At 39.8% G+C, this 9,436-nt stretch overlaps 1 long non-coding RNA gene across 1 annotated transcript in view; it reads right to left on the bottom strand.

Annotated features, from left to right (window-relative positions):
• The window catches only part of LOC108166983 (uncharacterized), a 27,304-nt gene extending 24,498 nt beyond the window's left edge, over positions 1-2,806 (bottom strand). Inside the window, exon 1 of the long non-coding RNA XR_001777387.1 lies at positions 2,212-2,806. This is a non-coding gene — a long non-coding RNA (uncharacterized LOC108166983). The remainder of the gene's footprint in view (positions 1-2,211) is intronic.
• Between the last annotated feature and the right edge of the window lie 6,630 nt (positions 2,807-9,436).

Genomic DNA, 9,436 nt, shown 5'->3' with positions numbered 1-9,436 from the left:
TATATATATAAGTGAACCCCATACACAATTACAAATAGATATGTTGTAGTTGCATCACCTTAGAGCCACTCAAACTTTTCTACACATTACAATTAGGACACCGTTTGACGTTTCACTCTAAAACAAGAGTTTCATCCATTCTGCCTGCTCTAAACGCAGTAAACTCTGCCAGTCAGACTTCAGCAGAGATGCACTGATCTACCTTTTCCTGGCTGATACCGTTTCCTGATTATTTTTTTAAGGATTTTAATATGTAAAAACACACAAACTATCTTCTTTGATAGTGATATTAGTTTTAAAGCCAGCAGAAAATAAAAATAATTCCAAGAGTATGCCCATTAATTCATTAAAGCATATCCGATCACCTTCATCATATTTTGATTGAATTCAGAAAAGTGCATCCATTGGTTGATCTGTTCGTAGACAGAAAATTGAGGGAGTTCCCCGTTTTTACACATTTAAATTAATGTGGAAAACAAAATTCAGATTTTTCGGTATTTTATCTGCCGATCACTGACCAGATCGGACGATCAAGGAAAGCTTCTCCGATTGGTAACGGTAGTTTATCTACATTTGTAAATGTCTGATTTTCCTTTAGCTCTTTTTTTTTTTACCTTTAGATGGAAAACCTTTTTCATTTAGACCTTAAAATGCATATTTTTATTTTTTTTTCCTCTTTCAAAAAAGGACCGTCTACAGAAGAGCAACATGTAGGGCAACAGTTCCTTTGACTGTGTGCTCTCTCTGATCAAACCAACCCGAATGAGCGAGTGGATCTGCACACTTCAGCAAAATCCAACATAAAAACAAAAAAAAAAAAACAATCAAACAAACTCATAATCTCATTTTCTGCTCAGGTTCAGTTCTGCTGCTGAAGCCACTGTTGTTGCACACAGACTCTGCAACACAATGCTCTCAGCAGCAAACACGTTGGACACGCGACAACAGCAACGACGCCACTAAATCTCCAACATGAACGCACACACGCAAGTCAACGCTAGTGTGAACTGTTGGAAATTACACTTTACAATTCGTTAAACTTGGTCATTTATTTCATAAATGTGGACAAATTCAGCAGCTCCTTCACAAAATTACAGAAAAAAATCGTTAGTCTAAAGAACGTGAAGAGGAGTGTCTCCCGTTACTGCATTTAATGAAACCTGACGGTTTTGTTAGTGATTATACAGTTAAGCTACCGTACTTTACATCACTTTACTGTGACGTTACAGTGTATTTCATAACTATATTTGTAAAAAGAACTATGGTACTCATTTAGAGCAACTTATGCTGTGTAAATTACTGCGTAGCAACAGTAATTTACTGTAATTTACTGTTGCTAAGCAATAACTAAGCAAGCTGCCTGCAAGTTACTTTTATTTTACCAAAAATGCACATTACAAGTATCAGCACCTGGATTTTACCTGTCTGCCTCCGAGAGACATAGTGTCAAAATATCCTACGTGAATCCTGCATTCATTGGCCAGAGGAGGTTTGGATCTCCTCCCTTTTTTTTTGTTATGATACAGCAGAGAAACCTGTTGTGTTTGTTTTCACGTCAGTTCATCATTTCGAAATCTTGGATCTGAGGCATGAGAGGTAAAAAAAAAAAAAAAAAAAAAAAAAAGCAGGGACAGGGGAAAAAGTCACGACCCGAGGCACGATTAAACGTTAATGCGCTGCATCACAATCCGGACCACCATCACAGAGATTCACAAGTTTTACAGAGCAGCAATAAAACCGTAGCGTTGTATAATAGTGACTTGTTCTCAGCACATATCTAACAGGCTTTTGAAGTCCAATATTTGCTCAATGTAAGATCAGTGCGATCCACAGCGCAGAAAATTCCTACTGATATTTATGAAGTGTATCTGAAAAAGAAACTCAAAGACGGTTTTGTTCTTTAAAACGAAGAAACAGCCAGTTCCCTGCACTTTTAATTTTAGTTCACTTTACATATATATATATATATATATACACAGTGCATGTATTAAATAATAATGCAATAAGACAATTAGGGGTTGAAAGTGTGAAACTACTCTTAGATGAATAGCTTCGAGATGATGTCTAGTGCAAGCAGCCTCATGGTAAATGTCTTGTAAAGCACAGGCAGCATTTCAAAGATGAGGACAGTATGGAGGAGAAGAGAGAAGGGAAAAAAAAAAACCTCAAAGCAAAGAAGGCAAATAAAATGAACACAGAGCAGGTACTCACTCGGACAGATGCAGGAACAGCCCCCCAAAACACATCAGTGAAATGCACCGGTTTGCCTTTACCATCCTGTCAGGGTGCAAGCTATAGTTGCCTTGGCCCTGGCTGGGCGTTATTTGTGAGCCAAATCCTTAAAGAACAAGAAGCTTTCTCTGCGCCTAAAACCTGCCGACAGACAGGGGGCTTTGAAGGCCCCCAACTGAGCTCGGCACAGAGCTTTGAAGCCAACTGAAAACTGCGCTTTATGGGACTAAATGAAAGCGAGGGGAAAGGAGGAAAGTTGGAGAAAAAGCCGAGAAACACAGAGGACTGTTGCTGGTTTTTCTTCTCCTTCTTCTTCTTGCTTCGTGATTGTGAATTTGTCTGCAGTTTGATACGCAGCAGCAGAGTTATCCAAACTTTGTCTTAACAATGAAAACAATGTCAATCTGTTACAACATGTCAGCTTCTATGAGTGTAAACATGACTGATGCGTAGAAATCCTCTCACCAAACTATTTTACTTATCGTCAAAATAAACCAATATGTATTTACTGCATATGTACGGCTTCCGGCACATATTACTGTAACAGACTGTTTTGTTTTAAGCTTAAATTACAAACACAAACATTTGCAGTATTTTTATCTGTTTACAATAGTTTTTGTGATTTCAACATTATGTCCATGTGAATATTTGTTTGCTTGAGTGCTATATAAAACTGGATAAAGGGGACAAAATATTGCGTTAAAAGCTAATTGAAATTAGTTTTTTATCCATTGAAAAAAGCTTTGGTAAAACATGTTATATTTTCTCTGTAGATTTTAAGAAAGGCCCCCTTCATCTTTAACCTAATGTCTTGGATATTTGCTATAAATGTCTCTTTTTGTCTGCTTAGTTCCAACATTTTATCTTTTTTTTTTTTTTTACACTTCTTGTTTTTATGCACAATTTGTTTTACAAACATATAAACACATTTTCCATAAATAAAATATAAGAGTTTGTCTTAAAAAAATGTATACATATATATTTACATTCGTGTTTTTGAGTCAGTGCAGCAATGAATGTTTGCGAAACCATTCTGATTTTTGTTTTCCTTCACTTTTCATTTCAAAGGCTGCAATTTTGCAGTGCTTATGCACAACCTATTATCAGATTTATCCACATTAATCCCAAAGATAGTCATGGGTAAAAAAAAAAAAAAAAGAAACGCTTTCTTAGATAAAAAAAGACGCATATTTTCATGGTAATAAAAGTGTTTGTTTGTCACATAAACAGTTTCCAATGAGGTGCAATGCTTCTTTTTTTTCTCTCCCTCCTCTCTTCTGTCACCTCGTTGTTTGAACTGCGGTTATGAAAAAAAAAAAAAAAGACAAATCTAATGGAGCGAGTTCTCCATGACACATCATTTCCACGGCGCTTTTCATGTTCCTCTGTCGAACTAATTATCGGAGTGGAAAACAAACAGCCCTTATATCCAGGCCCGAAGCCCGCGCATCCCACAGACGCCCGGGACGCGCTCTTTCTCTCTCTCTCTCTCTGTGGAGACACATCTGCAGTCAGATCGCTCGCTCTGGACACACTAAGGCCCATTTATCACTTTTCTCCATCGCTCTTTCAACGGGCCCTTTAGAGACACACACACACCATCTCGAGCGGGACAAAACAGCGGACGAGCCTCTGTGATGTCCTGACTCGCTCCACTCCTCTCCTCTCTTCCAAAGCTCCGGCTCCGGCGCGCTGGGACCCAAAACCAACACGCACACAATGGGGCCTTGTTGGAGTCGCCCTAATGTTTCTAATGTCATGTAAATGAGACGGGAAGAGGGCAGGAAAGAAGAAGAGAGGAGCGGAGCCGCGGGAGGAGGAGGCGGTGGGAGTGTTTGTGTGTCCGAGGAGGCCGCTAAGCTCCCATTACCAAAGGATTAGGCAAATGCTGCCGTTGTATCGACGCTGGTTCGACAGCGAACCGCAAACCCTAATCTCCTCCTCTCTTCTCTCTTCGACAACGCCTCGTCAACGCCTCCTCTCCTCCCTCCCTCGCTCCCTATATAGTCCCTTCCACCACCTCCTCAATCGTTTGTCGAAAAGTATTCACAGAAACTTTCTGGATCCGACTCCTCGACTCCAACTTGCTCCCTTTTTTTTTCCTTTTCCTTTTTTTTTCTTCTTCCCAGTCTTGAATATCCACCCGAGCTTCAAGCTCAAAAAAAAAAAAAAAAAACACACACACAAACACAAATACCGCTAGACTTACTTGGTTTGCAGCCAGAATAAATTTGTCTGTTCATTGATTTCTCTGACATGAGATGTGTGTGTGTGTGTGTGTGTGTGAGTGCGTGAATGTGCAAGAGGTGATCAATATTGAAAGCCAGAGTGCTTCTCTGGTTTTTTTTTGTCTGTGATGTGTTTTTGCCTGGAGCCTCTCGGTGAAGCGGTGACCTGCTGGCTCCTCAGCGCATCGGCTCCTCAGTTCGCTGCTCCTCGGAGCGCGGGCAGGGGGACCAGGGACCAGGGACCGGTTCCTGGGTGCTGCTCGCTGTGTCCCTGAGCACACTGGTGGCTCCTGCAGAAGGCTTCACTTCAGTTTTATCCGCCTGCAGAGTGAGAAGGAAAGAGCATGTGTTATTGTCCATTTGTCAGGACGGGGTCTGCATCCAAACTGTATCTGTACGAGAGCCTTACGACGAGCTGATAACTTTTGAGTCGGAGTTGCACAGATTTACTCCATCCTGGTATTTACCAAACATTAGAAACACAAAACAAATGTTTTGAAAAGATGATGCTATTAATCTTATTTTCTAAGATGAGAATTTTGTGGTTGGAACTAAATACTCCTCAGATGTGTAGGCTAAAATCAGTATTTATTCGCTCTAAAAATGTTAATCGATGTGTTTTTAAATGTCTGTTAGATGTAAATGCAGACGTATCATAGCCCAGAATATAACGAGCATGAAAAATAAATGTGCGAGGAAAGCTGGGTTTAAACTCAGAACTAATAATTTTCTAACACAGAGCTACATGATAACACAGTTTTCTTAATATGCACAAGTCCAGAAGATTTAATGTTCGCCTGCAAAGGAATGTCGAAGAATTATGGCTGGAAATTGTTATGTCTTGATGTCAAAATATTCATATTAAATACCACCTAAGTATATTTTTGCCCAGAATATTGGAACATGTTGTTATTCTGCTCCTAACAAAGCAGCGTTGTAAATCCAAAAACCTCACATTAGATCTGAGGCGTCAAATTTATTTTCTTTTTGGTCCATATCCAAATTACGAATGTCAACAGTTTAACAAAACGCTACACTATCAATAAATAACTGTCTCTGCATTCGATGAGAGCTTCTTGAAATTGAATATTGTCTAGCATCTTTTCACATTGATGTAATTTGGCAATACAGATAAGAATGCTTTGATTTGATCAATAAAATAATATTTAAGGACACAAAGGTGATCTTGAAAGTTTTACTTCTGTGTCCTTCTAGACAAGCGCCACATAAAAACTTATGGCGGGCCCGATTTGGTCCCCGGGCCTTGAGTTTGGCACATGTGCATTCAGTGAATAAATAGTCAGTATTTCTGCTCTGGTTCCACCAACCTGCAGCTTTACTGCAGCAGTTTTAAATGTTACTTAAGTCGTAGCGATGAGTTATAATAATTTACTTTTCATACCCTGATTGCCCGTCATAAATGGAAAATATGTCAGAACAGACAATGTAAATAAGGGAGCAGCTGCCTTTAAGTCAGCTGAATGGCAGTGTGCAGCCAAGAGAAGGGGAAATGCGATAGCATACACTGCGTCTTTATTTCATGAAACTCAAATGACTAAAATATCTTCAGTCATTTAGTTGCCTTTCTTACGCCACTTGCTGAGGCAATGTGTTGCTTTAAATGTGCAAAATATGCACACACACACAAAAAATAGCAACATAAGTATCCTATGTAACATATGTGAATGCAAAAACAAAGACGTGCTTAATCTCTGCAGGAGTTCACAGTAACTATTCAAAACAGCTCAGACTGAAGAATGTTGTCGAGAAAAGATGCAGCTATTCTGAGACAAACCGGCTGTGTGATGTTTGTGTGTGTGTGTGTGTGTGCGCGTGTGTGTGTGTGTGTGTGYGYGYATGYGTGTGTGTGTGTGCGTGCGCGCGTGCATGTCGGGCAGCACGGTGACACAGTTGCAGGCGGAACTTGGAATACTCAATTATCACATTAGCACATCCAGAGAGCAGCCCGAAGAGGCCGCGCGCGGAGCACGCGCACGTGCACGTCAGATGGATACAGAGAGTTTGCGCGTATCTGTGGCGCTGCCTGCAGGCCCCCCGCTGAGGAGCTCAAACACACCAGCTGAGGGGGCGGTGGTGGCGGCGGCGGTGGTGGTGTTGTGGAAGGGAGGGCGGGAAGAGGAGGGCGGCTGGTTGAAGAAAAACACGAGGCTTGTGAGTGACATTGAGACCAAGGTTAAACGCGAACCAGCAGCTCTGCTATAGGCTGCGTTGGGAACCGTAGAAGAAGAAAAGCGTCAGAAAATGCTGCAGCCTCGCCCGTCGCTTCTGGAGCCGCGGTAAGGTAACAGCTCCAGATTCTGAAGGAGCTACCCATCACTTTTTATTATTTATTTTTTTATCCACGAATATCATTAACAGTCTGTTTGCTGGTTTTCACTTCAATAAGCCCCAAATAGAAGGAAATGACATTTGTATCTGGAGTCAAAAACGGCAGAAACTTGAGTAACAAGCTAGGCATACGTAGTTTTAGAGGTCATAAAAGTACCGACAGCGCCCTAAATAAGCTACAACTGAAACAACTGTCCAAGACGAGGAACATCAAAGAGGACAGAGAAATTGGCTGTTCTTTTGCATTTAAAGCAAAGTTCCCCAGACGATTCATGGCAGTTTTAAAAAGTTACTGCTCATATGGTGAGCAGTGAGATGCCAGAGAACGCACCACAGGCCGCAGACCCATGCTTCCCTCTCTCTTCCACCTGCTGCTGCACACCGCTGGACAGCTGGCTGAAAGAAGGCTCCAAAACTTTTCCCTCGCTTATAAAAAAAAGACAAATTTGGCTGCTTGGAAATACAGCGAAATGTGAAATATCATTAACGATCCAAACAGTAATGATGTGGGAACTAGAAGATTTGCATTAAACACTCTAAACATGATAACATGATAATCAAATATCAGCTTGTGAACATTATAGGCAACTTATTTGTTTTTGCTTAACTCTTGAGTGTCAATGTCAAAGTAAAAAGAATCAAATGTTATGTATCTGTTTGTACTGAATTGATGTACTGTATTGCAAATACTGTGTTGTGTTTTTTTTATTTTAGTACACATTCACATCATTATGTACATATTAAAGAAAAAAAATCATCGTACCAGATTTCCGCTCTGTGGGACAGTGAAAGCGTTTTCTGTTCAAAACATGTAACAAAAAAATATTATTTCAGCAGATGTAGAGAAATATTGATAGCCTCGTTTTTACAATTTATTTCAAACACTGTGAAATCCACCTCACAAAGATCCATACTTGTTTAAATGAATTGTTGAGCAGGGTAAGGTTTATTAAAGTTAAAGACAACATGAAAACATTCATAGCTTTTTAAGAAAATCACATTGTTTCGAAATTCAGCTCTACTAATTATAACTATCCAACTTTTTATAGCAAATGTAGAAAACATCTCTTATTTAGATACCTGAAATATGCTCCGTAACACCAAGCTATTTGTTGAAGACAAGTCAGCATCAAGAATGATCTCAGATGCTAATATATATATATATATATTTTTTTTTTTCAACCACTTTCATTTGCAAATATGTTTAATTGAGCCCATGTTTGAAAGAATACACTTTTTAATTTATTCATCCACTTCAGACAAAAGACCAGACAGTTATCCTGGCTTTTTCTGTTGTAATCAAACTTGTACAGAAACAAAACAAAAGCAAAAAAAAAAAATCGAAATAAAAAAAAAGACCGCTCCGTAAGCACAAACACCTGGAATGTTCAGCAGCTAGCATAGCATTAAAACAGATTAATTCACATAAAACATCTCATGTAAGTCATGAATAACAAATCTTTATCTTTTAGATGTATAACAGAGTCGGGATAAGACGAGAACAAAAGCTCCCATGCATCAAAGCTGTATTTCTCTGGGATTGTACCCTTCTCTTGTAATTACCCTCTGTGATAAAAAAAAAACCTAATATAACTAATTTATGACTTTAGCTGCATTTAATTCATTCAACCACTCCCACACATCTTACAGAAGGAATTATTTTTAATTTTTTTCCTAAGCGTTGTAGATTTTCAAAGTTTTCATACGCGGCGTTCTTTCCGACTCCGGGGTTAGACAAAGAAGCAGAGGGTCAAGGTTCACGTGGCTAATAGCTGCTCAGTGTCCCCTCGGATACCAATCAGGTGATACGGCCTGAGTGGTGAGGCTATTTAAAGTGTAACGGGTCGAATGTTGGACCGCAGAGATGTGGGGAAAAAACGTGTAGCACATGTGCATGCGTTGACGTGTGTGTTGGTGTGTGGGACTCCACTGGTATGCTGTCGGCAGCAGAGGAAGGGAGAGAGAATATGTAAGTTTAGCTTTGTTTCTTGATGTTTACAGTAAGACTGCCTTGTTATGCCATGGTCATTCCTGGAAACGTTTTCAGAGTATTGGGAGATTTTTTTTTTTTCTACACAACAATGTCCCAAAATCAAGAACATGACCAGTATCACAAAACAACGGCATCATCAATGACAACAACAACAGCTGTACGGTTTTCGAAAACGGGTCAAAGGTGATTTCTGACAAATGTTTGCATAAGGAGACACGACTGCAGCATGCAGTCTGTTTCAGTGACGGGAGGTGAGATGCCTTGGACAGATCAGCAGTCCATTGCAGGCCAACACAGAGACATGGGAGGGCAAACAATGAGACACTGCCCAATGCTTAGGAGCTCTTGTTTTATTTCTGCTTTTTGTTTGCAGATAATTTAATCAAAAAGGACAGTTGTATTAATCCTTGTGTAGCAAAATAGATAAATGTGTAAAAGTGTTATGGAATAAAAGAGCAGTCCAGAACCCTGCCAACAATACAGCAGAGTGAGGATTTGATGTGTGGAGCTGCAAACCCAGGCCAAGATAAACGCGCAAAAGCAACGTCTGCAACTCCAATGAGAGTTCATAAAGGGACGATTTGCACCTAAAAAATTTTTTATTTTTGTAAAAGTTAGAAAGCTAGTTACCACC

The sequence above is a fragment of the Poecilia reticulata genome, linkage group LG16 (genome assembly GCF_000633615.1).
Source record: "Poecilia reticulata strain Guanapo linkage group LG16, Guppy_female_1.0+MT, whole genome shotgun sequence".
Taxonomy (NCBI): domain Eukaryota; kingdom Metazoa; phylum Chordata; class Actinopteri; order Cyprinodontiformes; family Poeciliidae; genus Poecilia; species Poecilia reticulata.
The sequence above is the reverse complement of the archived record's forward strand: the minus strand, read 5'-3'. Positions and strand labels throughout refer to the sequence as shown.